This window comes from Nomascus leucogenys, chromosome 23, assembly GCF_006542625.1.
Source record: "Nomascus leucogenys isolate Asia chromosome 23, Asia_NLE_v1, whole genome shotgun sequence".
NCBI lineage: Eukaryota > Metazoa > Chordata > Mammalia > Primates > Hylobatidae > Nomascus > Nomascus leucogenys.
Window position 1 is genome coordinate 3,341,353 of NC_044403.1, and position 27,623 is coordinate 3,368,975.

The window sequence follows — 27,623 nt, forward strand, 5'->3', positions numbered from 1 at the left end:
TGAGATAAAAGATATATTTTAAAAAACAAATATCAAGCAAATAATAACAGATGTGATAACAGATGTAATACTACAGATGTAATAATAACAGATATAGTAGTACAGATGAAAAAGACTAAAAGAGATAAAGAAAAACATTTTGTAATGATAAAAGAAACATTTATCCAAAAAGACCTAACAGTTAAGATCTTATGTGGAACCAACCACAGATTTTCAATATACATAAATGAAATATAAGTGGAACTATAAGGAGAAATAGACAAATTTATAATTATAGTATAATATTTAAAGTATACTCTGTCTTAGAGACTGACAATATTTACCAAAAATGAGATGTATTTATTTTTTTTTTAGAATTCATGTAACATATAACAGGCAATATCTAGTATCAAGCACATTGCTTTCTAACAGGTAGCTTTCAAGTGGCTGTTTGGCAGACATGCAGCTAAGGCCAGGTGGCTCAGCTAGTGTGACATGTCACACCCTATAGGTGGTGATAGATCCCATGGGTTTGGATAGTGTCTTAGGTCTTTCCCTTCTACTTCTGAAAATCTGTCAAAAGGACAGAGGGAGAGAGGATCCTATTGTTCCAAAAGTAACCTGTACTTTGTCCTCCAGACTTCCCTCATTGATGCAGAAGGTGGCAGGAACATCTTCTGAGAAGCATGTTCACTTTTGTAGGGAAACCAGCACCCATCATCAGGGGCTTAAGAGGCATTTTGAGACATAATCGGGGCACAGTCAGGCATGGAACCATGCCAGACTTCCTCTATTGGAGGTTCACCTCAGCAGTTTCTAAATTACCAAGTCATCCAAAACCAATTAATGTAAGAAGGTGCCAAACTACATCCTTGGGCTTGCCTCTGGTGGATCCCAGGCAGAAGGGACATCCCTGTGCTGGGGCAGCATCCAAGACCCTCAGGGAACCGATAGGCAAGGCTGGGAGCCTGGAGTGGTTTTCAGGTTGGGAATGTGCAGAGTCGTGGAGCCCAGTTCCACCTGAGCCCCTGGCTGCCACCCTGGAGTGAGGACCTGCAGCTGCAATGACAGCAGAGCAGGAAAGTATGTTGAGAAAGTCCAGGGGAAGAAGGTCAGAGGGGCTGCAGTGGCCCCATTCTCCCTGCTGTCTGATTTCCCCAACAACTTCGCCTTACTCCAGGCTGTAATGGAGCCTGGTGCAGGACACTGTGCTCTTCAGATTTCTTTTGCCAAATGGGACTTTTTATACTTGCAGTTGTTGCCTCCTCTCTGGTACTCTAAGCCTCACAGTCCTGTTTTTCTTGAATATAACTTGCTCCATATGGTCCCTTTAGATTCCTAGAAGAAATTCTGCTGCATCATGTTAGGTGTCCTAGAGGCAAATGAATTCGGATTCTCAGAAAAGAGTTAAGTTCTAAAGTACACATCACACATCTTTTTCTTGTTTTTTTTTTTTTTTAGGGAGTGAATATGCCATTTATTAAAGGGAAGGGGGAATACAGAATACATATTACATAAAGATGTACTATAAGATAACAACACAAATATGAACCTTCCTCAACACCAAAAGACATTCTAGAAGAAAGCAAATAACACAGACAACAGAGTGGATGATGTTATTTATGTAAAAGATATATATTTTCATAAATAGGACATAAAAGAGTGTGATAGACGAGGTCAAACATATTTATAACAATAATGTCAAGAACTTAACTCACTACTAGACGAACAAGTTGCATATTAGCTCTGTACAAGTCTATGCTCCTTACAAGAGGTATGCAAAGCAAAGAGAGTCAGAAAACAATTTGTAAACAGGGTGGTTGAGTTAATATATATCAGGAAAATGCAGGTTAAAACAAAATTTAGAAATTAGGAGTCATGATCTTGATCCCAGATTAGATCAAAAGGCATTAAATAAGACTAAGAAAGATGCTTTAAAATGCCAAAGGCTATAATTTCACAATGAAGAGATAACAGTTTTTAATATCTATGCATTCAATAATGTAGCACAACTCTGATGACACAGAAACTATAAGAGATACAAGGAAAAACTTAAAGAAAATAACATAGTAATAATAGGGCACTTTAATCATCTCTCTCAGCTCAAGACAGTAAGTGTAGAGAAGAAACAGTACATTCAATAAGATATAAAGAACTCTACAGACATATAGTCCAGCAATGTATTAACCTAACAAGAAAAAACTATACCTTCTATGCATGAAATATTCAATATCAGGTCACAAAGAAAACTTCAATGCATTATTCAAAAATAGAAATAGGACCAGGTGTGGTGGCTCACGCCTGTAATCCCAGCACTTTGGGAGGCTGAGGTGGGCAGATCGCCCAAGCTCAGGAGTTCAAGACCAGCCTGGGCAACATAATGAAATCCCATTTCAACAAAAAGAAAAATACAAAAATTAGCTGGGCATGATGGCACATGCCTGCAGTCCCAGATACTCAGGAGGCTAAGGAAAGAGGATCACTTGAGCCCAGGAGGCAGAGGTTGCAGTGAGCTGAGACTGTGCCACTGCACTCCAGCCCAGGTGACAGACGGAGACCCCATCTCAATAATAATAATAATAATAATAATAATAATAAAATTCTTTCTTTTTCTTTTCCTTTTCTTCCTTTCTTTCTTTTTTTCTTGCTTGCTTGCTTGCTTTCTTGCTTTCTTGCCTCTCTCTCGCTCTCTCTCTTTCTCTCTCTCTCTCTTTTCTTTTTGAGACAGAGTCTCACTCTGTCACCCAGGCTGGAGTGCAGTGGCACGATCCCAGCTCACTGGTGCCTCCAGCTCCCAGGTTCAAGCAATTCTCCTGCCTCAGCCTCCCGAGTAGCTGGGACTACAGGCCCTTGCCACCACACCTGGCTAATTTTTGTATTTTTTGTAGAGAGGGGGTTTTGCCATGTTTCCCAGGCTGGTCTGAAACTCCCGAGCTCAGGCGATCCGCCCTCCTGAGCCTCCCAAAGTGCTGAGACTAAAGGCGCGAACCATTGCCCCTGGCCACAAATAGCATTCTTTTTTTTATTTTATTTTATTTTATTATTATACTTTAGGTTTTAGGGTACATGTGCACAATGTGCAGGTTTGTTACATATTAAACTACACATCTTATCCTAGTGGTTAAGTGTTGCCTGGAGACATTTTTTGCTATATCTGTTAGAACTGCTTTTGCTACTGTAAATGTGATATCTGTTGATGGGAGATTCTCCTTCCCTTCTTTGAACTGGGATAAAGAAAACAGTTGACCATATAGAGTTGTAAACTGAAAATAAAATTTGAAGGCCCTGGCAACCATCTGAATGGATGCCCTCCTCTCTCAGGGCACTCTAAAATTTAACCTGAAAAACTGGTTCAGGCCAAGATAGGAATGGGGCTTGGCATGCCTCATTATACCCCTCCAGCATTAACATCAACATAGACCGTAATTCTAAGAAGAAACATTTAAAGTCTATTCCTTCTAAAACCTACCATTTGTAAGCTTCACCTGCATGATAAAACCTTGATCTCCACAACCCCTTACTGTAACCCAGACATCTTTCTACTGATAATAACTCTTTCAACCAATTGCCAATCAGAGTATGTTTAAATCTGCCTATGAACTGGAAGCCTGTTCCCCTTTGAGCTGTCTTACCCTTCCAGATTGAACCAATGTAAATCATACATGTATTGATTGATGCCTTATGTCTCCCTAAAATGTATGAAAGCAAGCTGTACCCCAACCATCTTGGGCACATGTCATCAGGACCTCCTGAGGCTGTGTCACAGGTGTGTCTTTAACATTGGCAAAATAAGCTTTCTAAATTGATTGAGATTTGTCTCAGATACTTTTTGCTTTACAGTGTAATAAAACAAAACAAAACAAACAAAAAAACCCCATCCATTAGCCAGTCCTGGTCATTGTTTATGACAATTTTCATCCCCGAAAATTTGAGACAGGTCTCAGTTAATTTAGAAAGTTCATTTTGCGAAGGTTGTGGACCCACACCTGTGACACAGCCACAGGGGGTCCTGATGACATGTGCCCAAGGTGGTCAGAGCACAACTTGGTTTTATACATTTTAGGGAGATAAGAAACATCAATCAACATATGTAAAATGAACTTTGGTTTAGTCCAGAAAGGCAGGACAACTTGAAGTAAAAGTGGGACAACTTGAAGCGGGGAGGGGGCTTCAGGGCACAGGTAGGTGAGAGACAAACAGTTGCATTCTTTTGAGTTTCTGATTAGCCTTTCCAAAGGAGGCAATCACATACGCATTTATCTCAGTGAGCAGAGGGATGACTTTGAATAGAATGGGAGGCAGGTTTGCCCTAAGCAGTTCCCAGCTTGAATTTTCCCTTTAGTTTAGTGATTTTGGGGTTCCAAGATATTTTCCTTTTACATTTCCCCCCTTTTCTTTTTTAAAATCTTTTGGAGAAAGCATTTTAAAAGAAAATGAGTTCCTGGTTCTAGGTTTCATCTGATATCTCATGGCTAGGATGGTTTATTCCTGACCAGGTAAGTCTGGTGTTATGAGGAAAGCTCATTTTTAGAAGGTTGTGAAGTCTCATATCCTATGAAGAGAAAATAGGAGGGAGAAAAAAACAACAATAAACAAAAGAACACTCCTGGAAAATTGATATAGGCCACAATTACTCTGAAGTCTATATATCAGTAGGCAGGTATGTAAGTGGCTTATGTACATAAATAGGTTGCTGTTATTTTCTTCTGAAGTTTAAGTTGCCTAGTTTCAGTTCACAGGGCGTTACGAAAGCACAGCTTAATTTTCAGTGACTCCAAATTAGGAAAAATGGGGAAAAAAGAAGAGAAAATTTGAAAACATTATTTTGAAGACTCGTAGCCAAGAAAAATTAGAATTCTTTCCAAACTGTAGAAAATATAAAAACTGGAAAACATTAGGCAAGACAGAATTTAACAACAGGTGTATGATAATTTTTGAAACATAATTTTTCTCTCTCTAGCTTCCCATTTTTGCTAAAGACAAATCATGGTAGGACTGGTTTGCTTTATTATAGTTGGCCTAATTATTTGTATACAGTATAGCAAAAATAATTATTTTTTACATAACCTTTTAAATGGGGTTTGATGGAACTATGTTCCATAGGAGGAATCTCAGATAAAACTTTTCAAAAGCCGAGCCCTGCCATGGATTTGTGCCATCAAATATCTATGAGTTGGATGATCCTCTCCTCTTGAGGTTCCAATATAAACCTGGGGCTCCTGGACCTTTCAGTAAGTGACATTCTTTACTTGTCACAGGTCAAAAACCATGTATAGGAACTGTGTACACAAAATATGGGGCCAGTTTTCCCAAGGGCTTTATTGGCTCCATACGTTGTTTGATTCCTTAAAGGAAAGCATACCATTCCAGTCAAAGCCTTGGTAAAATAACGAGTTTTTCAAATTGTGTCCTGTTACAAATGAAAACAGATTCTTATTGCACTTATGCAAATAACTGTATTGCCGTAAGTTAAGAATACTCATAAGTAGTTTCCAAATTCTGGAGAAATCAGGTAGAGAGAAACAAATATGCTCCAAATTTTGTTTATGGGGTATACTAAATTGTTTAAAGTTGTCAATAGCTCAAAAGAAAAGTTTCAAGACTCTGAAAAACAAAACAAAGGATCAACAATGTCTTAAACAAAAAGTCAAAAAAATTCCTGTTCTGCTTGATATTCATGAACATTTTAGCTCTCCATGAGTCCTGAAAGTTTTTCCTTTACACTAATGGCACATTCTCCAAAGTTATCAGAAACCTGCATTCATAGAGCACCTGTTAGAGTTTTATAGCTGATTATAAAATCACCTTCTAAAGAGGACCAAAACAAGACAACAATTGTCCATGGATGACAAAACATTTTAGGGCAGCCATAGTCAAAGACACAATTGAGAGAGAAATTTGTTACCTCTGTGGCACACAATGATTTAACATAACAATTATAATTATTACTGATAATATACATTAAGTTATGTTAGAATTATAGGAGTTTCCCATAATTTTGGAACACATACTAATAACATATTTATACAAACACAGCCCAAAGAAAACCAAACACCATTTCACATTTGACAATGCTTCCTGTGTAATTTTTGTAACAAATAAGCCAAATTATGTCATTTTTGGACTTTAGGGAACCCAATATCTTAAAGAGTTAACTAGGTCAGAAAAAGAATAATTTATAATTTGATTTTGGAAAGCCTGTCAAATATCAAAGGTTTAAAACTTGATATTACAAAATAGGATCACAGGCCAATGTAAAATAAGTTGTTCATTTAACCAAAGTGGTAACTCAAAGAGTTTTTAAAAAAGGTGAAAACCTTCATTCTGTGAGAGAGGAGAGTTAATTTTCCAAATAATAAGCCCTAATAAAAACAGGATGAAGCCAATTAAATTTGCTTTCCTTTTTTTTTTTTAAAAGATGGAGTCTTGCTCTTTTGCCCAGGCTGGAGTGCAGTGGCACAATCTTGGCTCACTGCAACTTCCACCTCCCAGGCTCAAGAGATTCTCATGCCTTAGCCTCCCAAATAGCTGGGATTACAGGCATAAGCCACCACACCCAGCCAAATTTGTTTTTCAAAATGTTATAAACAATCTATAAAATTTTAATGTAGACCATAAGATATAACTTCCATAAGCTTTTGATAACCCATATAACCTTTATTAAAGAGTCAGTTAATGCTTCAAGAAAACCTTGTTAATTTGACACAGGGGGCCCATATGCAGGTCTTGCTTCAGTGTGCCTTTAACATTAATGATTAATTTATAGAGAATATGAACTTATTTTGTTTTTTAGGAATCAGCCCTTACAACCCCACATGCCCACCTCTTCCACGAGAGTCCCTGGGCCTTAACTGAAATAGCTTTAACTTCTGGCCCTGTGTCTCTGGCATGCAGTTTATTTTGATTGGTATCTTCTATGGGGCCTAAAGATGGAGCTTTAATTGCTATCAGTGTTTACGATTTAGCAGGACTTGGTGTCCTTTTTAGACCCAGAAGTCAAAGCCCTCTAACTCAATGCCTTTAAAAGTGCATACAGAGAGATACACAGATGTAATAACCTTATTTTTTAAAATTTAATCTCAGTTTTTTTCCCTAAGCAAACCAATGCTTTATAATAATAGCATAGTAATTGTTGTGATAACATGTAAATCTGTTAGGGCAGTTACCAAAAATCAAAAGAAAAGATCTTCAGCAGTGCACAGAATATTATGATGGAAGAAAACATTTCCTTTAGACCTTTAAGAAAACATCAGGCCACTACAATAGAAGTCCAGGAAAAAAAAAATATATATATGAGCTGAAAATGAGTTGAAAGAGAGCATTACTATTTCATACCCTTTAAAAGGGGAAAGAAAATGGAGAAATGCAATAAAAGTTGAACTTTGGGTTAAAAAAATTAAAATTTTTTATAATTTATTAAAGTAAATAAATCCCTTAAGAAAATTTCATTGTTCTAACCAATTATTTAGTGTATAAGTGGTTTCCTTTTTACATCATACCCCATCTCTAGAAAGCCCATTATAGTTTTACTTTAATTTTAGACAATTGACCATATAAAAGTTTTTTTTTAATAAATCCTTTTATTGTGACTTACGAAGACCATTCATGACATGCTTGGACTTTGGGGTTTGTCCTGAACATCCGTCTTTCTTAAACAACCAGTCATTGTATTCTGGGTCTAAATTTACCATTCAATATTCTTTCTCATGTAAAATTATTTGTCTTTAAGCTTTCTTACCAAAAAAACCTCTTTATTTCTATAACTTTCTTTGTATTTCTCTTATTTCCTGGATCTGTTTACCTTGTTTTATATATAACCTTTAAATAAGCTTTGAATTAGACAAAGCTTGTTTATTTTTTTTTTTTTTTGAGATGGAGTTTCACTCTTGTTACTGGAGGGCAATGGCACAATCTCAGCTCACTGCAACCTCTGCCTCCTGGGTTCAAGTGATTCTCCTGCTAAGCCTCCCAAGTAGCTGGGATTACAGGCATGCACAACCATGCCCAGTTGATTTTTGTATTTTTAGTAGAGACAAGGTTTTACCATGTTGGTCAGGCTGGTCTCAAACTCCTCACCTCAGGTGATCCACATGCCTTGGTCTCCCAAAGTGCTGCATGAGCCACTGTGCGTGGTCTTGTTCACCTTTTTTAAACAAAGGACACACTTTTTTTTTTTTTTTAGCAAGAATGTTTTCCTACAATATGTATTTGTTGGAAAATACACAAGTAATGAAATAACAATTATTTAATTTGATATACCTTTATATTCTAAATCATGACCAGTTTATCTACAAGTATTTGTATCATTACCTTTACCTAATTATTTTGTTTACCTAGGTTATTTATGAAAACTGTGATAGTTATGATTTAAAGTTATGAAGCTGCCATTGCAAAATAATAACTGAGACAGTAAAAAACTATTTGACCCAACTGACTCCATCTTGCTCTTAACCTCCAAGCTGTCCTTCTTCATTCCTGGGCACAGGTGGAACTAACTTTGAGAGGAACTTCCTTTGTAGTTTAGCTTTGAAACAAAGATGATAACAAAGATAAACAAAGATGTCCTTTTCCAAAACAAACCTCCTTATTGTCTGTGGACTAGACTCCCTAAAGCCACAGTATTAGAAGTTATGGTTATCTTGCTAAATTCAAGATGCAGCTATCTTCATTAAACCCATATCAATGTCTTATTTATTAAACATTACACAAGTGAAGATAATTCTGTTTTGGGCTGGGTTTATAGTTCTGTAACCCCTGTGCCAATTTTGACACACACCTTATAGTATTTGCCAGGGATAAGTATGAAATTGCTTGATTAATAAATGCAAACAAAAATGTATGCTGGCACTTCTTAAGACATTTCTAATACTACTTTACCAATAATTTTAAAGCTAGCTTATTTATTAAATATTTTGCTTAAGTTACATAAACTTACAAAAGCATTTGACTAGTCTTTTCTTTTTCCCTGATAAAGTATGTGATTTAAGCAATTTTATTTTTCTTTCAGCCAATTAATTAGAGCTCTTTTATATGTTTTCAGTGGTGAAACATTGTGTACACAACATATAAATACATAGACGTATTAGGCATGCTGATAGAAGTACATCTTACAGATTCATAAAAACCTTTTTTTCCTATCTTAGACTTTCAGATTCTTGATAACCTGTTTCACAACCCTAGGCAGTTGTCAGCTAAATAGCCTTAAATTGGCATATTAACAGAAACACCTCAGGTGTATGGCAGATGGCAAAATTTACAACATAATGTACAAAAAGAAAGTTTGGTGAGGTAGAAAGAAATTAAAACAGATTTAATTACCAACTGAACATAAAACTATAGAAATTTATCATTGGATTGTATAAAGAGATTAATTTTATTTAGATGGGGACTACCTATTTTTTTTAACTGGATCTGTGAGCTCTAGGCAGGGCCTACACTGAATTCTGGGTCTCCAAAAAGAAGGAATTATTATGAGGCTAGACCACATGATTCTTTTACACTGCACTTAAAAAATGCTTTTGGCCAGCTGCTGTAGCTCATACCTGTAATCCCAGTACTTTGGGAGGCTGAGGTGTGTGGATCATTTAAGGTCAGGAGTTCGAGACCAGCCTGATCAATATGGTGAAACCATGTTCTGTACTAAAAATACAAAATTATCTGGGTGTGGCAGCACACGCCTGTAATCTCAGCTAATTGGGAGGCTGAGTCAGGCGAATCACTTGAACCCAGGAGGTGGAGGATGCAGTGAGCTGAGATCATGCCATTGCACTTTAGCCTGGGCAATAGAGTAAGACTCAATCTCAAAAAAATTTGTTTTTTAAACAGAGACAGTTCAGACTAAGTATCTAAACTACACTCTTTCTTAAAAACCCAATACCTATTTTAGTCAAAAAATCAGGTGAAAACATAATTCAGTCAACTGAGAAGAAAAAGCCTTTTGCTCAAAAAAAAGACAAGTTCCTAGGCGAGAACAACAAACAACAACAACAACAAAAAATGAAGGCCTTTTAAATACAAACATGCATGTATGCACATACACACACATCTCGGATGTTAGCCTTTTAATTAAGCTGACTTTTAACCATTGAACTGCTTTTTAAAAAAATCCTTTTAAATCTCATTACCATATTTTAACTAGGAAAACTTGCTGCTATTTCAAAAGTCCCAAGTAACAACCCAGAAAGGGCTTGATTTAGGAACCAAACCCCAAACCCAGGCTGTAGTGGTGAAAAAAAATACAAAAGCAGGACCTTAGCTATCAAACTGCAGCATAAAATGACAGCCATTGCTCTTTCACTCTGGCCTGGCTGGCAAAAAGGTGGCCTTGTTATGTAAATAAAGCCCCTTAAGTAGTCAAAATCAAACATCATTTTTTTCCTTGTGCTGGCCATTTTTCTCCTTCCACCATACCACCTTGTGTGTGTGGGGGGGTGGGGTGGGGGAGGATTTAGCCACTTTAGAGGTCTTGTTCCTCATAATTTGGAACTTTCCTTCAGATTTGATCACGTCAGATAGAGTTGGTCAAACCCAATGGGAAAAAGACTGAAACAACAACAAAAACAGAAACAAACAACAACAAAAAATAGTTAAGCAAAACAAACGATCATGCCACTTATATGATTACTGAGCACTCTAATTGTAAGAAGAAATTAAGGCTAGCTGGTTGTTAATCTTAACTTTAGCCAAGACATACCCCAACTCGGTTACTTACCTAGGCATAGGCCTCAGGCTGTGGACTGCTCTCTACCATCCTAGAAGCAGGAGAAAGACCTCATTTTCCCTGTTAGAAGTGAGCTCAAACTCCACAAAGGAGTTACCTGCCTTGGATCATCATGGAAGCAGAAAACCTGCCTCCTTCCTTGTTGGAAGCAAGTAGAACTCCAAAAAAAAAAAAGGGACTTGTAAGGCAAAATACACTTTAGATCTTTGTCAAATTTTGGGAGATCAGGGATTCTCTGGAGGGGGTGCTCTCACACCTCAGCAAATTGTCCTGTTGGTTTGAGCCATAAAGTTAGCTCATGCTGGTAGCAAGCACCTGTAGGAGATTTGTCAAAGGTCAGGGGCATCTCCACTCAGAATCCCTCTGTGGTTACCAAATGTGAACCCCCAAAATTTGAGACAGGTCTCAGTTAATTTAGAAAGTTCATTTTGCCAAGGTTGAAGATGCATGCCCATGACACAGCCTCAGGAGTTCCTGATGACATATGCCCAAGGTGGTCAGAACACAACTTGATTTTGTACATTTTAGGGAGATACGAGACCTCAATCAACATATGTAAGATGAACATTAGTTCGGTCTGGAAAGGCAGGACAACTCGAAGTAAAAGCAGGGCATCTTGAAGCAGGGAGGGGGTTTCCAGGTCACAGATAGGTGAGAGACAAGTGGCTGCATTCTTTTGAGTTTTTGATTAGCCTCACCAAAGGACTCAGTCAGATACACATTTATCTTAGTGAGCAGAGGGATGACTTTGAATAGAACGAGAGGCAAGTTTGCCGTAAGCAATTCCCAGCTTGAATTTTCCTTTTAGCTTAGTGATTTTGGAGTTCCAAGATATTTTCCTTTCACAATTATATACAGTTAACAATATTGAATGAAAGGTAACAGGCAAAGATAATTGCTTCTGGATGCAGATGTTTACATTTCTTATACCTGAGATGCTTATGAATTGGAATTGAAGAGTGAATGTTGAGCAAACTTTATACCTGGTTTAGCCTTGCCACAGGGCTGCATAGGGCAAACAGCCCAGGCCCCTTCACTTAGGACACCTTTACTGTTGCCCTCTGCACCTTCTCCTATCTTCCCACTGAGTACCTTCCAAGCAACAGATACTGTGGTGGTTGTTGAGATCTGACAAAGAAAAAGAATACCACTCAATATCTGAAACAAAAAGCTGAATCTAATGCTGCCTGAAGCACAGTCTTCTCCAGTAAAGCAAGGAGCTGATTGTCTATAGAAGTTTGTGGAGCATGAAGTTGAGGGACTGGCAGACCTTCAAAGGTGGGAGTGGGTTGGTTGTTGCCAGCTAGGGAAACTTGGTTGTCTAGATGAGATTGTTGTGGATTGGCTGGCTTTCAAAAGCATAGGGCTGTTTCTGGCTAGATTTCAGAAGTGTGTTCGCTTAGGTAAGTTGCCATCAATCCACCAGACCAGATTATTTTATTTTATTCCTTTTTGTTTTTTGGTTTTTTTTTTGAGACAGGGTCTCACTCTGTTGCCCATGCTAAAGTACAGTGTGCAATTACAGCTCACTGCATCTGCAAACCCCTGGGTTCAAGTGAACCTCCAACTTCAGTCTCCCAAAATGCTGGGATTACAGATGTGAGCCACCATGCCCAGCCCATTAAACCAGTTTGGACCTGGTTCTGGTGGTTACTTGTTGCCATAACTACAGCACATTTAATCTTTTCCCAGGAGTGTCGGAATTTTTTTATTTTCAAGCCTCTGCCTTCAAGAAAATCATAATCTATGTGGGGGATAGCGACGCAAACTATACATAGAGACAGCATAACAGAGAAGTTAAAAGCACAGGTTTCTTGCTAAACATAAAAGATTGGAGACTTGCATTTCCTTCTGTTCCTTCCTGAATTTTCACCTAGATGACACTAAAGGGATTTTAAAAGGCATAAATCTAAGAGAAAGAACATGAAGGGAGACAACAGGAGAGGACAGAAGAGTTGAGAGATGCCAATTAAATTTTGGAAGCCTCCAAATCAGTTTGCAATTGCTAACTGATCTAGCAGACCAGAGAAAGCTGAAACAATACTGCCTGCAGAGAGGGAAGCCAAAAAGAAAAACCCTGCCTTAAAACCCTGGAAAATCTCAGGAATAGGTAGTATTAGTCATCTCTGAAGGTAGGGGTGAGAAGTGAGGCTGACAACAGAAGGATGGATTGAATATCTGTGAATGAACCAGTTAGACCCTTATATCCCTTTCCATACCATAGGCAGACAAGTAACCCAGCCCAGCAGAAAATGGAAAGGTATTGAATTGAGGAACTCAAATTCAGGCATAGGTGAAAGGCAGGAAACTCTGCAGAAAGTAGGGGAAATAAGTGGAAATTGATATATCTCAAAGTAAGACTCTAAAGCCTCCTTCCTTACCGTGGCTCTTAGAATGCTGGCATCTATAACACCCACCAAAGTGTGAAACTGGAAGGAGAATTTCTCCTGAGGAAAATGGCCATGCCTAGAAAAAGACTTAGAGATGCTGACACATTTCTGGGGAGGTTTTCCCTAGGGAATAGCTGGGGCCCTACCAAATCATTCTGCAATAAGTCTGTAATTCAATACATTGCACTTCTCCACAAAGGTTTTGTTTTTAGGTTTTAGTGCCTCAGTTTTAGATATAAATGAATAGGTAAGAATCATCAGACACTTGAGGAAAGTTTCCAGCATAAAGAAATAGAGATAAAACAAACAGAAAAGAATGTGGAGGAAACTGAGACAATAGAGGAATCAGAAAAGTTAGGACCTACAAGTTATGGTCTCAGAGAGATAAAAGAAGCTATTGCATTCATGAAGAAAAAATGAGATGTTTTTTAAAAGCCATACGTAAGCAAGCCAGGTTCAGTGTCATGCACTTTTAGTCCCAGCTACTTGGAAGGATTGCTTGAGCCAGGAGTGTGAGTCCAGCCTGGCAACATAGTGAGGCCCTGTCTCTTTAAAAAAAAGCTATATAAGATGTATTAAGTAATACCATAGAGAAATATATAAAGCTGCATAAGACTTTTGAAAGTAGAACTTAACCCTGTCAGGAGGAGATAGGAGAGGTTTCATAGTAGTAGAAAGCCAAACGGGGTATAAGTGGATGAACAGAGTTTGACAGGTGACGAGTGAGAAGAACATTCCAGTGTAGAAAGGTATAAGCTGTAACACAAAAGTCTGAAAGATGTGTGTTAGCAAAGAGAATGTGAGCCAATAATTTATACATTGTGCTTAGTTGACTTTCAAGTATAAGGCCTACAGATCAATTGTTATGGACATTTAGGATCTCAGGGAATATTGCTCCCATGAACTCTTCCTGAGGAATGTACTAGAAAATTAGCCTCAGATAAGCAAAATGACTAGAGAGGCATTGACATAAAGACTGGTGGCACTGGTCCTTAATAGGTCTAACATCACAAAAGAGAGATAATCATACATTGTGTACATCCCACTGCAAGAGCATGGCAAGAGCATAGCTGTGAAGCAGCAGTGTCAAGAAAATTAAGCTTAAGTCTAATCACGATGGAAACCTAAGACGGGTGGACACTAAACTGAGAGAAAATTTGGAAGCCCCCAGACCCTGGGTTCCATAAGGAGAGCGAGGGAAGGGTAGGAGTGAAGAATGATGTGAGACTCCCAGTGCAGGTCACCTTCCAACATTTAATCCAACATTTTTTAATCTTTAAGCTGGTGACACCTTTGGATATTGCCTATGATCTCTGAATCACACAATGTTGCTTTGCCTTAATTTTGGCTCTCTGATGAAGAAGATTGAATTAATCACACAGCTCGATTCCTAGCACATTATCATCATTAGTCTGAGCAAGGTCCTTCTCTTGTTTTATTTATTCCCTATTAACCCCATTTCCCACTTGCATCTCCATCCTCTCCTATAGGCAAACATTCTAGTCTTTTTAATGTGGTTTTTTTTTTTGCTTGTCTCTTTATATCGTGCTTACAAAACAGATATCTTTGTATGCATGCGTATTTTTGTTTACAAAAAAAGTGCATCAGATACATCTTAGTCTTGGGCATTATGCTTTAAGTTCAGCCATGTTGCAATGTGCAAATCTGATCTATTGCTAATCTACTCTTCCAGTGATGGACACCAAGATTATCTATTCACTGTACCACAAATATTGTTACAATGTACATCTTTGCATCTGTCCCCTTGGGACATACGTGACCTGAGACTATGGACCTGAGACTATTTGAGCACGGGAAGGAGCTTAAATACTGCCCAATATTCATTCAATGTTAATCAACAAGTATTTGTTGAATGTTACTATATACTAGCTACTATTTTAGTTTCTAGGCATGTAGTGGGAAACAGGATAGACAAGATCCTTGCTCTCAAATAGCTCACTTTCTAGTGTAAAGAAACAGAATAAAGACTTTTTTACAGGTAATAAAAAGTCCTGTGCAGAGAATGAAAACATTGTAATGTGCTAGTGTCAGAATGGCTATTTAGATTAGTTAGATAAGAATAAACATTAGAGCTAAGATCTTGAATGACAAGAAAAGGTCAGCTAGGTAAAGAGCTGGGTTAAAAGCCTCCTAGGCAGAGGACAGGGTAAGCACAATGGCCCTGAGGAGGGAATAGCCTTGACATATGGGGAGAGCAGCAAGAAGGTCCAGTGTAGAGATGATAAGGAGTGTAATGGAAGAGAAGTGTATTTGTTATCTATTGTTATGTAACAATATTACCACAAATGTAGCAGCCTGGCACAGTTTAGCTGGGTCCTCTGCAAAGCTGCAATCAGGGTATTGGCCAAAGTAGGGTTCTCATGGGAGGCTCATCTGTGAATCTGCTTCCAAGCTCAAGTAGTTGTTTGCAGAATTCAATTTTTTGCAGGCTCTTGGCTGTAGGGCCTCAACCTCTTCCTGGCTGTTGGCTAGAAGCTGCCCTCAGTTCCTTGCCGTGGGGGCCTTCCCATTATGGCTGCTTGCTTCCTCAACACCAGCAAGGGAGAGAGAGTTTCCCGCAAGAGAGGTTACAGTCTTGTGTAAGGTTATAACGGAGGTGATGGCCCGTCACCCTGGCTGTATTTTGTTGGTTAAAAACATGTCCGGGTCCTGCCCACTCAAGGGGAGGGAATTACACTGGGATGAATACCTGGAGGTGGGGATCATGGGAACCACATTAGGGACTGTCAGCCACAATGAGGAAACAGAGGTGGAGGTTGGGGGAGGGTTTATATCATGAACACCATCTTAAGTACTATAGTATGAATTTGTTTTTTCTAAGTGAGGTAGAGAATCATTAGGAGACCTGAGCAGGAGATTATATCATATTTTAAATTCTTAACTATCCCTCTGCTTCAGTGTCTAAGAGAAATTGTAGTGGGGTCAGCAGGGAAACAAGAAATTCACAGGAGGCTGTTGCTGTAGAGAGCAAACAGTGGCCTGGCTTCAGTGGAAGTGTATATAGAGAGAAGTGGACAGAATTGGGATATGCTTTCAAGGTAGAGTTGATAGCACTTGCTGACAGTTTATTGCGGGACTGTTCACAGACAAATTTAGTAGTTTGCCCAAGTTCACAAACTATCATTGGAAGAGCTAGAATTAGAACTCTGCCTGCCTGGTTCTTAATCCCGTTCTCTTTCTACTATGCCATTATAGATGCATGATATATCCAGTACATCCTCTCTATACCAACTCTCATTGCCTGCCCTTTACCTCTTACCTTCAAATTTTGCTTTAAACAAATAACCATTGCACAGGCTGCTCTGAAGAAGAGACATTGTTGCTGCCACTCTAAATAATGTTTTTAGAATTGGTAACATAGTGTCAGGTAGGGGTAGCAAAAGCAATGATCTTAGAGAAAACATGCCTACTCCAGCATTTGCATTAAACTCCTGTGATGCCCCCTCTACATATTTATAGAAGTCTGGGTAGCCCAAGCTACCCAGCATGGGAAAAGAGACTATGCTGTCTTCTTGATTTGCGCTGTCCTGAGATGTGGGGTTTTTGTCTCATGAATTGTTTATGTAGTGCCCTACTTCCTTTCCCTAGGCTGTCCTAATCCTTTCATGGGATATAGTCTTCCTTGGCTACTTTTAGAGTAGATAATGGCTTATGAGTGGAAATTGTTTTTGTAAGAATAAGGACCAATTACTGAGTATGATATGACAGGCAATGTGCTAAGTACTTTACATCTATTAGCTCATTTAATCATCAAAACACTCCTATGAATTATAATCTCATTTCAGAGGAAATAAAACTAAAGCTCTAAGAAGCTGAATTATTAGCTAGTAGTTTTACTTACCTGCATCTGAAGGTAACTCTCTTTCCTAGAAAAAAATAATTTGCCTCAATAGTAAAACATTCAGCATTTAAATGAAGTTCCATTTAGTCCTTTTTCCCCCATGTTTTACTTACTAGTTGTTAGGCATTTTGAAAAAAAATTATGAAGCCTTTAAAAGTATACATCTTTTAAAATTTCCTATGAAAATCAACATGTTGTTTATTTACCGTTCTTCTCCGTGGCCCCAAGATAATTTCAGTGCCAACCTACATGAATAATATGCATGCTCTCAGGATTCCTGCTGAGATTAAGGGAAATATTCTAAAAGTAAATAATTTGCTGAATTTTTTCTGGCACAGACATCTGCTTTAAGGCTTTAATTAATGTTGCATGGTTTTAAAGAGACTAGTTTCCAATAGCCTGAAAAAATCAACATTATGATGAAGATGAAACAGATGTAGGAACACTCAGATCAAATAAGGAGCTCAATTATCTTTGGAAGGTAAACATTGCTGACCCCTACTTTTGCTGCCTGATACTAATTACAAACAAAAAGAATTCTAGGAGGGCAATTCAGATGGGGCAGCTGGGAGGGGAGACTGGAAAGAGAAGTAGGGAAATGCCTTAGAAAAGGTAAGACAGCCAGTGAAGGTACTTTATTTACCAGCTACCATGTGGAAAAACCCTAGGAGGTAATATACAAACCTCAGAATTATCCCACTAGAGGGATGATGGCGCTGGAAAGTCAGGGATAAATGCTGCTCCTTGTGCCTTGTGTATATGGTGGGGGGGTTGAAGGTAGTGGTGTTCATTTTCTGTGCTTTTGACCGTCCTATAATCCCATAAGATGCTTTGTTCAGATGGGGATGGGACTCTCAGGCACAGAGACTGAGCAGATACTGACAGTCGGAAGTCACAGGAACACACTGACAGGTCTGGGCACCGGCAGCAAATGCTACACATGCTGTGTTAATGATGGGGAGGATAAACAGGTTGCATATGTTGCTGATGGGAGTTTACATGTGGCTACTTCTATGAAAATCAATTTGGAAACACCTATCAAAAGCATAATTGATCCAGTAATACTGCTTTGAAGGTTTTCTCCTACAGATATATTCATAAATGTGCAAAATGATGTATGAATAAGGTTATTAATTGCATAATTGTAAGGCAAAAGGTTGGAAATATCCTTAAAATTTTTCACTAGAGGACTGGTTAAATTATGGTACCTTTATTTTTTTGTATACATTTATGAGTTCCAAGTACAATTTTGTTACATGCATAGATTGCCTAGAGATCAAGTCAGGGCTTTCAGGGTATTCATTTCCTGAACAACTTACATTGTGCCCATTAAGTAATTTATGATACATTTAAATGCAATACTATGCTTGTTCGAAAGAATGAGGAAGCTCCTTGTATAATGGTATGGGGTTGATTGCAAAGATAAACTGTTAGGAGAAAAAAGCAAGATGTAGCAGTGTTTGTATGTGAACATTTGGATTTAAAAAATGGTGATGGTGGTGGGAGAATATATTTGTTACATGTGCATAAAATCTATGGAAAGACCCACCGAAGATAGTTAACACTTGTTAACTCGGAGGAAGGGAACTGAGGACAAGAGTGAGGGGATACTTTTCCTTCCGTATAGCGACTATATTCCATTAGCTACTCAAAAATAAAATGTAAATAATTTACAAAGAACATTGCATCCTGGGGGCAGTTGGGAGCTGCTAAATTTTGTTTTAATCTTTCACTGAATATGTGATCAGACTTGTTGGGATGGACAGGCAGTTGGGTGGGATGCAGAGTTTCAGGGAGCCTAAAGGGAGAGAGAATGACTGGGTAGAGAAGGAACCAAAGTTAAGTTCCCAGGGCCAAAGCGCCAATCAGGGAACAGTATTCAGCTATTAACTTGTCAGGGAATGTACTTGAGTAGGTAGGGGACTCAGTCTGAAGGTAAATGGTATCAGACTACCTGTTTTAACTGCATTTTCTTAGATTCTGTATGTCTATTTGGGATCCACTTATCGCAGGGCCAAACCATAAGTAAATATGGTAAACCATATTTACCTTTGTCCTGTAAGTCGGCTTGCCGGGAACTCATGTGCAGACCACCTGAACCAAGGTTGTGGCTCCACATACCTTCTTATCTAACTCTCATATGCCAAGCCACTGTTTGCCCTGCCCTAAATCATCACAGGGCCAGGTATCAGGCAACTAGAGATCACCTCTATAGCCCAACGCCTATTGGAATTATTCAAACTAGCCAATCCTAAACTGTTTCCCCTGCTCTGCCTTGCATTTGCTGCAGAACCCCAGTAAGGGCTCTGGCCTATGCCTTCCCCTCACTCCTGCTTCTGCCCCTCAGAAATCTGCATGAATAGAGCCCGCTTTTCACGTTTTGCCTTCTGGACTTCCAATGCTGTCTGCCATGAGTATACACATTTCCACTTAAAACAAAAATAAAGCCAGAGCCCTGAAAAAAGCTTTATTAGTATATAATTCACATACCGTATCATACCATATATATTAGTTTTATATAGCTACAAATTACCACAAACTGGGTGGATTAAAACAACAGAATTTGTTTTATTGAATATTGTTTTATTTTATTGAATAATTACAGAATTTTGTTTTATTTTACACTTACAGAATATACAGAATATTGTTTTATTTTATTGAAAATATTTATTTTCTCACAGTGCTGGAGACTGGACATCCAAAATCAAGGTGTCGGCAGGGGCATGCTCCTGAAGGCTCTGGGGAAGAATCCTTTCCCTCCTTTCTATGTTCTGGTGGTTGTCAGCACTCCTTGGTGTTCTTTGGCTCTTACTCCATTGCTTTACTCCGTCTCTGTCATCACATGGCCTTCATCCCTGTGTCTCCTCCGTGTCTTCAAATCTCTGTCCTTTTTTTTTTTTTCAGACAGAGTCTCCCTCTGTTGCCCAGGCTGGAGTGCAGTAGTGCGCGATCTCAGCTCATTGCAACCTCCGCCTCCTGGGTTCATGCCATTCTCCTGCCTCAGCCTCCAGAGTAGCTGGGACTACAGGTGCCTGCCACCATGCCTGGCTAATTTTTTGTATTTTTAGTAGAAACGGGGTTTCACCGTGTTAGTCAGGATGGTCTCGATCTCCTGGCCTCGTGATCCGCCTGCCTCGGCCTCCCAAAGTGCTGGGGTTACAGTCATGAGCCACCACGCCCAGCCCCAAATCTCTCTGTTCTTATGAGGACACCAGTCCTTGGATTTAGGTGCCCATCCTAATCCAGTATGGCCTCAACTTGATCACATCTGCAAATATCCCATTTCTAAATAAGGTGATATTCAAGGTACAGGGGTAGGACTTTAACATATCTTTTTAGTGGACACAAATCAACCCACACCACCATACAATTCACCCATTTAAAGTATACAATTTAATGGTTTTTAGTATACTCACAGAATTGTGCAATCATTATATCAACTTCACAACATTTTCATCGCCCCACAATGCCACCCTGTCCTGTATCCATTAGCAGTCACTCTCCATTTCCCTGCAACACTGCCCCAAGTGCTAGGCAACTAGTTATCCATGTTCTGTCTCTATAGATTGCCTATTCTGGACATTTCATATAAATGGAATAATATAGTATGTGGCCTTTTGTGCTGGCTTTTTTTTTTTTGAGATGGAATATAATTTTATTTTATTTATTTATTTTTTTGAGATGGAGTCTCACTGTCGCCCAGGCTGGAGTGCAGTGGTGTGATCCTGGCTCACTGCAACCTCCACTTCCCAGGTTCAAGTGATTCTCCTGCCTCAGCCTCCCCCGTAGCTGAGATTACAGGCGCCCACCACCATGCCTGGCTAATTTTTGTATTTTTAGTAGAGATGAGGTTTCACCACATTGGCCAGGCTGGTCTCCAAGTCCTGACCTCAAGTGATCCACCTGCCTCAGCCTCCCAAAATGCTGGGATTACAGATGTGAGCCACTGCGCCTGGCATTGCTTAGTATAATGTTTCTAAATTTCATACATACTGTATCAGTACTTCATTCCTTTTAATGGCTGAATAATATTCAATTGTACAGATATACCACATTTTATTTAAGCATTTATTAGTAGATGGGACATTTTGGTTGTTTCTACCTTATTTATTTATTTATTTACTTATTTATTTATTCATTTTTAGACGAGTCTCGTTCTGTCGCCCAGGCTGGAGTGCAGTGGTGCAATCTCGGCTCACTGTAACCTCCGCCTCCCAGGTTCAAGCAATTCTCTGCCTCAGCCTCCTGAGTGGCTGGGATTACAGGCACCTGCCACCAAGCCTAGCTAATTGTTTTGTATTTTTATTTTTTTAGTAAAGACGGGGTTTCAGCATCTTGGCCAGGCTGGTCTTGAACTACTGACCTCATGATCCACCCGCCTCGGCCTCCAAAATGCTGGGATTACAGGCATGAGCCAGCGCGCCCAGCCTGGTTGTTTCTGTTTTTCAGTGATTTGAATAATGCTGCTATGAAAATGTGTGTTCAAGCTTTTGTGTGCATATGTGTTTTCATTTCTCCTGGGAGTATACCTAGGAATGGAATTGCTGGGTCATATGGTAACAGTATATTTAACTGAAGAACTGCCAGACTGTCTTCCAAAGCAGCTATATCATTTTACACTCCCACCAGCAATGTATGAGGATTTCAACCAATTTTTCCACATCCTCGTCAACACTTGTTATTATGTTTTTTTATTATGACCACCTAGGTAGGTGTGAAATGATATCTCATTGTGGTTTTGATTGACATTCCCCTGATGACTACTGATGTTGAGCATCTTTCCATGTACTTATTGGCCATTTTTATCTCTTCTTTGGAGAAATGCCTAATCATATTCTTTGCACATTTTTAAATTGGGCTGTCTTTTTATTAATGAGTTCTAAGAGAGTTCTTTATATTTTCATACAAGTATCTTACATATAATTTACAAATATTTTCTCCAACTTTGTGGGCTGTCTTTTCACTTTCTTGATAGTGTCCTTTGAAGCACAAGTTTTCAATTCTGATGGAGTCCAACTTAACTATGTTTTCTTTTGTTGCTTGTGCTTTTGATGCCATATCTAAGAAACAGAACTTATATTGTTTATTAAAAATGAGTAAATCGTTTATGTGAAAAATTCTAGGCTAACAAAGTGATAGTGAATAAGTAGTATTTTTTTCAAATCACAAAATAACTTGTACCACTTTAGGCTTTCTTTCTAGAGTCACTTTTTTGTGTTTCATTTAGGATTCTTGTCCTTGTACAAGAATAATAATTATGTAAATTACCATTTATTCAAATAGTTACTGGTGTATTATATTGCTGTGATTCCTATTTGGATAACTAACATTTCTGTTAAATAATGTTAATTCTAAAGTAAAAAGAATATAATTAAAATAATATGAAATTCTACCTCTCAAAGCTAAAGTTATTATTTATTTATTTATTTATTTTGAGACGGAGTCTTGCTCTGTCGCCCAGGCTGGAATGCAGTGGCACGATCTTGGCTCACTGCAAGCTCTGCCTCCCGGGTTCACGCCATTCTCCTGCCTCAGACTCCTGAGTAGGTGGGACTACAGGCGCCTGCCACCACGCTTGGCTAATTTTTTGTATTTTTAGTAGAGACAGGGTTCCACCTGTTGGCCAGGATGGTCTCAATCTCCTGATCTCATGATCCGCCCACTTCAGCCTCCCAAAGTGCTGGGATTACAAGCGTGAGCCACCGCACCAAGTTTATTTTAATAAAAAGATGCTCATTATATTTTAAGTCAAAATAGCAGAATTGCAAAATGTTTAGTACATTCCCATTTTTGTAAAAAATTATATAGTTATTTTCTTGGAAATAAGTCTAGAAGAATATAAGCAAAAAGTTAATAATGGTAATCTATGGAGGGGGCAGTTTTCATGTTTTTGGGAAAATACTTTTTCTGGTTTGGTATAAAAACTAAACGTATGCTATAAAAATAAAAGTGAAAACATCTTTCAGCCTTTTCCATGCATATTTAAAATGAAATATTTTACAAAGTCATAATCTTATTAAATGTTTTATACCATGTTTTATCCTGCCCTTTTTTCACTTCATACAATATCATGTCATTGAATATTCTTTGAAAAGATGATTTGTACTACTTGAATTAAAATTCATGGCTTAGAGTCACGTTATTTAGCCATTTCTCTATTGTTGAGTGTCTAGGTTGTTGTTTACAATTTCCCACCACTTAAAAAACTGTGGTGCCTAGCATTTTCATAAATAAATGATTGTTTGCATGTCTGATTATTTTGATAGGGGAGATTCCTAAAATAAAGGCTACTGGATCAAAAGATATGAATTTTTTTTTTTTCTTTTTTTTGAGACAGAGTCTTGCTCTGTCACCCAGGCTGGAGTACAGTGGCGTGATCTCGGCTCACTGCAAGCTCCGCCTCCTGGGTTCACGCCATTCTCCTGCCTCAGCCTCTCTGAGTAGCTGGGACTACAGGCGCCCGCCACCACGCCTGGCTAACTTTTTGCATTTTTAGTAGAGACGGGGTTTCACCGTGGTCTCGATCTCCTGACCTCGTGATCTGCCCGCCTCGGCCTCCCAAAGTGCTGGGATTACAAGAGTGAGCCACCGCGCCCGGCCAAGATATGAATATTTTAAAATGTCTTCCTGAATGAATTCCTTTGAAGACACTGTAACACTGAATTGCTTATTCTTTTTGGTTTCAATCTTCAAGTTTAATTGCCTATTTCTATACTTTATTTACTCCATGGAAGCAGCAAGGGAAAGGGATGAAGCGGCCTGGAGTGCATATTGCATTAGAGGGCAGAAGACCTAGATTCTTTAGGTCTTGGAAAACTCACAAATGTCCAGCAGCTTTATATACCTTATCTTTCAAATAAGGGGAGGTGGGATTCTTAGCCATAAATTCCACAGTTCTGTAGTTCTCCTTGGCTACTAGGAGAAATGCTGGGCTTCATATTGTGGCGAAAGCAGCAAATACAGGTATCTCAGTGGAGGATACATTTTCATGGCCTAGTCTCTAGACACATGCTTTTACAGAAACGAAATGAAATCCTTAACAATACCGTTAATAGGTAATATTATGTCTGTTTTATTATCAGCTGTTTTACAGCTGAAAAAACTGAAGCCCACAGGATTTCAGTAACTTGCCCAAGATCATTCAGCTAGTAAGGGGCAGGAACAAGAATCCAATCCATGTGTGTCTTGCTCCAAAGTCCATGCTGTTGACACTTTATAATACTTCAAAGCTGGACAGAAATCATATTTTTATGGGCTTGATATTATTGATTTAATGACACATATTCACAAGTTCTACACCGATTATTCTTCCTCTAAAGAACTTTTAATTCAAAGGTACTTAATGGTGGAGCACTATTAATGCATTAACTTCAATATCAGAAAAACAGTATCAACAAAACCAATAGGAATGTATAATTTTATGAAAAAATAAGCCTACCAAAGTATTAATCTCACAAACTAGGTATTTCTCTAAAAATACTCTAAACTATTATGGCAAGTTTTTTTTCCTACCTGAGGTCTGTATTTCTCAGTTCTTTACTTTCATAAAAAGTTTCTCAAATATTTGAATAGATACTCTATGAATCAGCAAGTATGTGAAAGTACTATATATATATATATACATATATTTTTTTTTTATTTTTTTTTTATTTTTTTTTGAGACAGAGTTTCGCTCTTGTCATCCAGGCTGGAGTGCAGTGGCGCAATCTTGGCTCACTGCAACCTTCCCCTCCCGGGTTCAAGAGATTCTTCTGTCTTAGTGTCCCAAGTAGCTGCGATTACAGGGGCGCACCACCATGCCTGGCTGAGTTTTGTATTTTTAGTAGAGATGGGGTTTCGCCATGTTGGCCAGACTGGTCTTGAACTCCTGATTTCAAGTGATCTGCCCTCCTTGGTCTCCCAAAGTGCCGGGATTACAGGCGTAAGCCACCACACCCAGCCAAAAGTACTATCTTTTTAACAACCTTATGTTACTGTTCCTGTCTTTTTCTTTCTTAGCCTTCTTGTTATTTTTCTTGGTGACTTTCTTCCTCTCTCTCTGTCTCTTGGTGGCAATTCTCCACAAAGTCTTGTAGAGCCAATAAGAAACAGACTTCTATCACCCACAACAATATGTCTAAGATAATTTCTGATATCTCTACTAACACGCTACCAGGTTTCACATCCTTTGGTGGATTTGTCTTTCCAGTTTCAACAATATGAAACTATATTAATTTTAAGTGACTACAGCATAACCACCCCTGCAGCAACTGAACATTTGTCAGACAGTGCATATTTAAGACCTTCACATTTTCAAAGGATGTAAAGTCTGGCTGTTTTTGTAGAAATCAAACCATCCGTTATAAAAGTCTTTAGTATTTTTGAATTTCAGGTTTTTTGATTTCGTTGTTTTTGCCATTTACATCTATAACTTTTACTGAATTCCCACTCAGCTCCACGAAGGCAGAAGCTATATTGTCTCAGTCACCATTATGCCTTATCACCTACTACACAACAAGTGCTAAGTAAACATCTGTTGAATGAATAAATGAATATATTCTTCTATCAATGATTTGAGACAACACTTTTTATCATATTTCAAATACAGTTATTCCTCGCTAAGCTTGGAGGTGGCATGCCACAGATACTGCCTCACAGTTGGCAAGAAAAGTCACGGTGTTATAGAAAACGGAGTGGGAGAGGGTAAAATAAACCAAACTCCTGAAAAATAAAAGTTTTGGGGACATGTGCTTTCAAAGTAAGCCAGACTTACTGACTTTAAAGATCTCCTCTAGCAGAAAAGCTTTTATCTGAATCATCTTTTTAACTTGTTCAGAAGACATTGCTTCAAGAGTATCTACTGTGGTATGTTCTCCTATAAATGTCACGCCATATGTATACAGACTGTACCTTACTGGACTTGAAATTTATTTATTTTTGCTTTTGCATTCTTTCGTGATCCATTTTTATAATCCTTCTTCTGAATTGAATCTGTGTAGATTTATTCATTTAGGAGAATATCCATTTAGTAGAAAATTTAAAATTTATGGCCTCCTTTTTGCCTGGCCGATTAGAAGGCAAACATTTCTTTCTTCTTTTTTTTTGAGATAGAGTCTCGCTCTGTCACCCAGGCTGGAGTGCAGTGGCACAATCTCGGCTCACTGCAGCATCCACCTCCGGGTTTCAAGCGATTCTCCTGCCTTAGCCTCTGAGTAGCCATGATTACAGGCACATGCCGCCACGCTTGGCTAATTTTTGTATTTTTAGTAGAGACGGGGATTCACCACGCTGGGCAAGCTGGCCTTGAACTCCCGACCTCAGGTGATCCACCCCGCCTAGGCCTCCCAAAGTGCTGGGATCACAGGCTTGAGACACTGCGCCCGGCAGAGGGCAAACATTTCATGATTAATCTGACTGAAATACCATTTTTAGGTTCATCATTAGCTCGGACTACAACTCAGGCTGTGCTGTAACTTTGTGTCAACTCATTGATCCAACAGTGTGTCCTTCACATTTTTTCTTACTATGGCCACTGTTTTTTGTGTTACCAAAGGTGAAGGCATAGCCTTCCTCTCCTCATGTTCAGCATCTTCTGCGTTTCTCTGGTTATAAACAATGAGAAAAAGGGAAAATCCAGTATTTCTCTGACCCTTAAGAACACATATGAGATTCAGAGATTCAAAGTTAAAATGCAACATTAGGGTACATTATGTCACCAGGGACCAAAAATAATACAGATAATAGATGCCAAAAAAATGTATTAAGTAATGTTAAAATTAATTTTGTGTGAAGTTGACCAAGGCTTTTAAAACTAGACCTTTGTTTCCTTGATTCTTCTTCTGAATTTTCTCTGTTCTTTTGCTAGTCTCGATATTTTTTATCAGAGCGTCAGAGACAGAGAGGACCTAAAAAACTCCACTTGGTGTAATAAGTAAACACATGTTGGGGCAAAGTATTGCTGAGTGTGTGTGTGTGTGTGTGTGTGTGTGTTTCTTATTTGGTATCAGAAACACCTTCCTTTCCTCAATAAACTTTTATGTATTTCCAGACTTTTCTCTTACTTTAATGTAACCTTACAAAGGTTTTTTACAGCTTTCTCTGCGTGCCAGTCAATTAATGTGTTTCACATGAACAAATAATACAGCTTGAATAAACTCAATTCTATTATTGCAGGTTGCGAAGTCACCTACTCCGTGTTTATGGCGATGCTGATTTGGGGCATTCTGCTCTTACAGGCTGATTCCCCTGTAAGGAAACGGTGTTTTTTCCCCATCCTACTATGAAAGATGCTATCTGAGGGGCTAAGGCGCCTCTGCATTTCACGACTGCCCACTGGGCTACGACAGCCTCAAGCTCGGCTTTTCTGGCAGTTCCGCTAGGGGCTCGCTGCCCTCCTGGAGCTATTGGCGTCACCTGTTCAAGGTCGCGAACCCACCGGTGCCGCCGGCAATCAGCGAGGTCCAGCGGGGCTGCGCGGTTTCCGGCCTGCCGGCGTTCGGCGTCGCCTCGGCCCCACCTGGTGCCCCGCAATCTGCGCAAAGGCCGGGAGACCGCGCCCTCTCCCGACCTACCACCAGCCCAAGCTGGGCCCGGAACTAACACCCGACAAGCGCAGGCGGCCAGCGGCAGCCGGGAAGGGGCACCGGAAGGAGGCGGTGGCGGGGCGGCCGGGGGCGGGGCGGGCCGGGACGGG

General features: G+C 39.1%; 1 long non-coding RNA gene across 1 annotated transcript; it reads right to left on the bottom strand.

The window, feature by feature from the left end:
- LOC100587741 lies at positions 1 to 27,544 on the bottom strand. The gene is made up of 2 exons (XR_001114726.2): positions 27,344 to 27,544; positions 1 to 1,351 (listed from the first exon to the last, which is right to left on the bottom strand). It is a non-coding gene; the product is annotated as an uncharacterized LOC100587741 (long non-coding RNA).
- Positions 27,545 to 27,623: the final 79 nt, after the last annotated feature.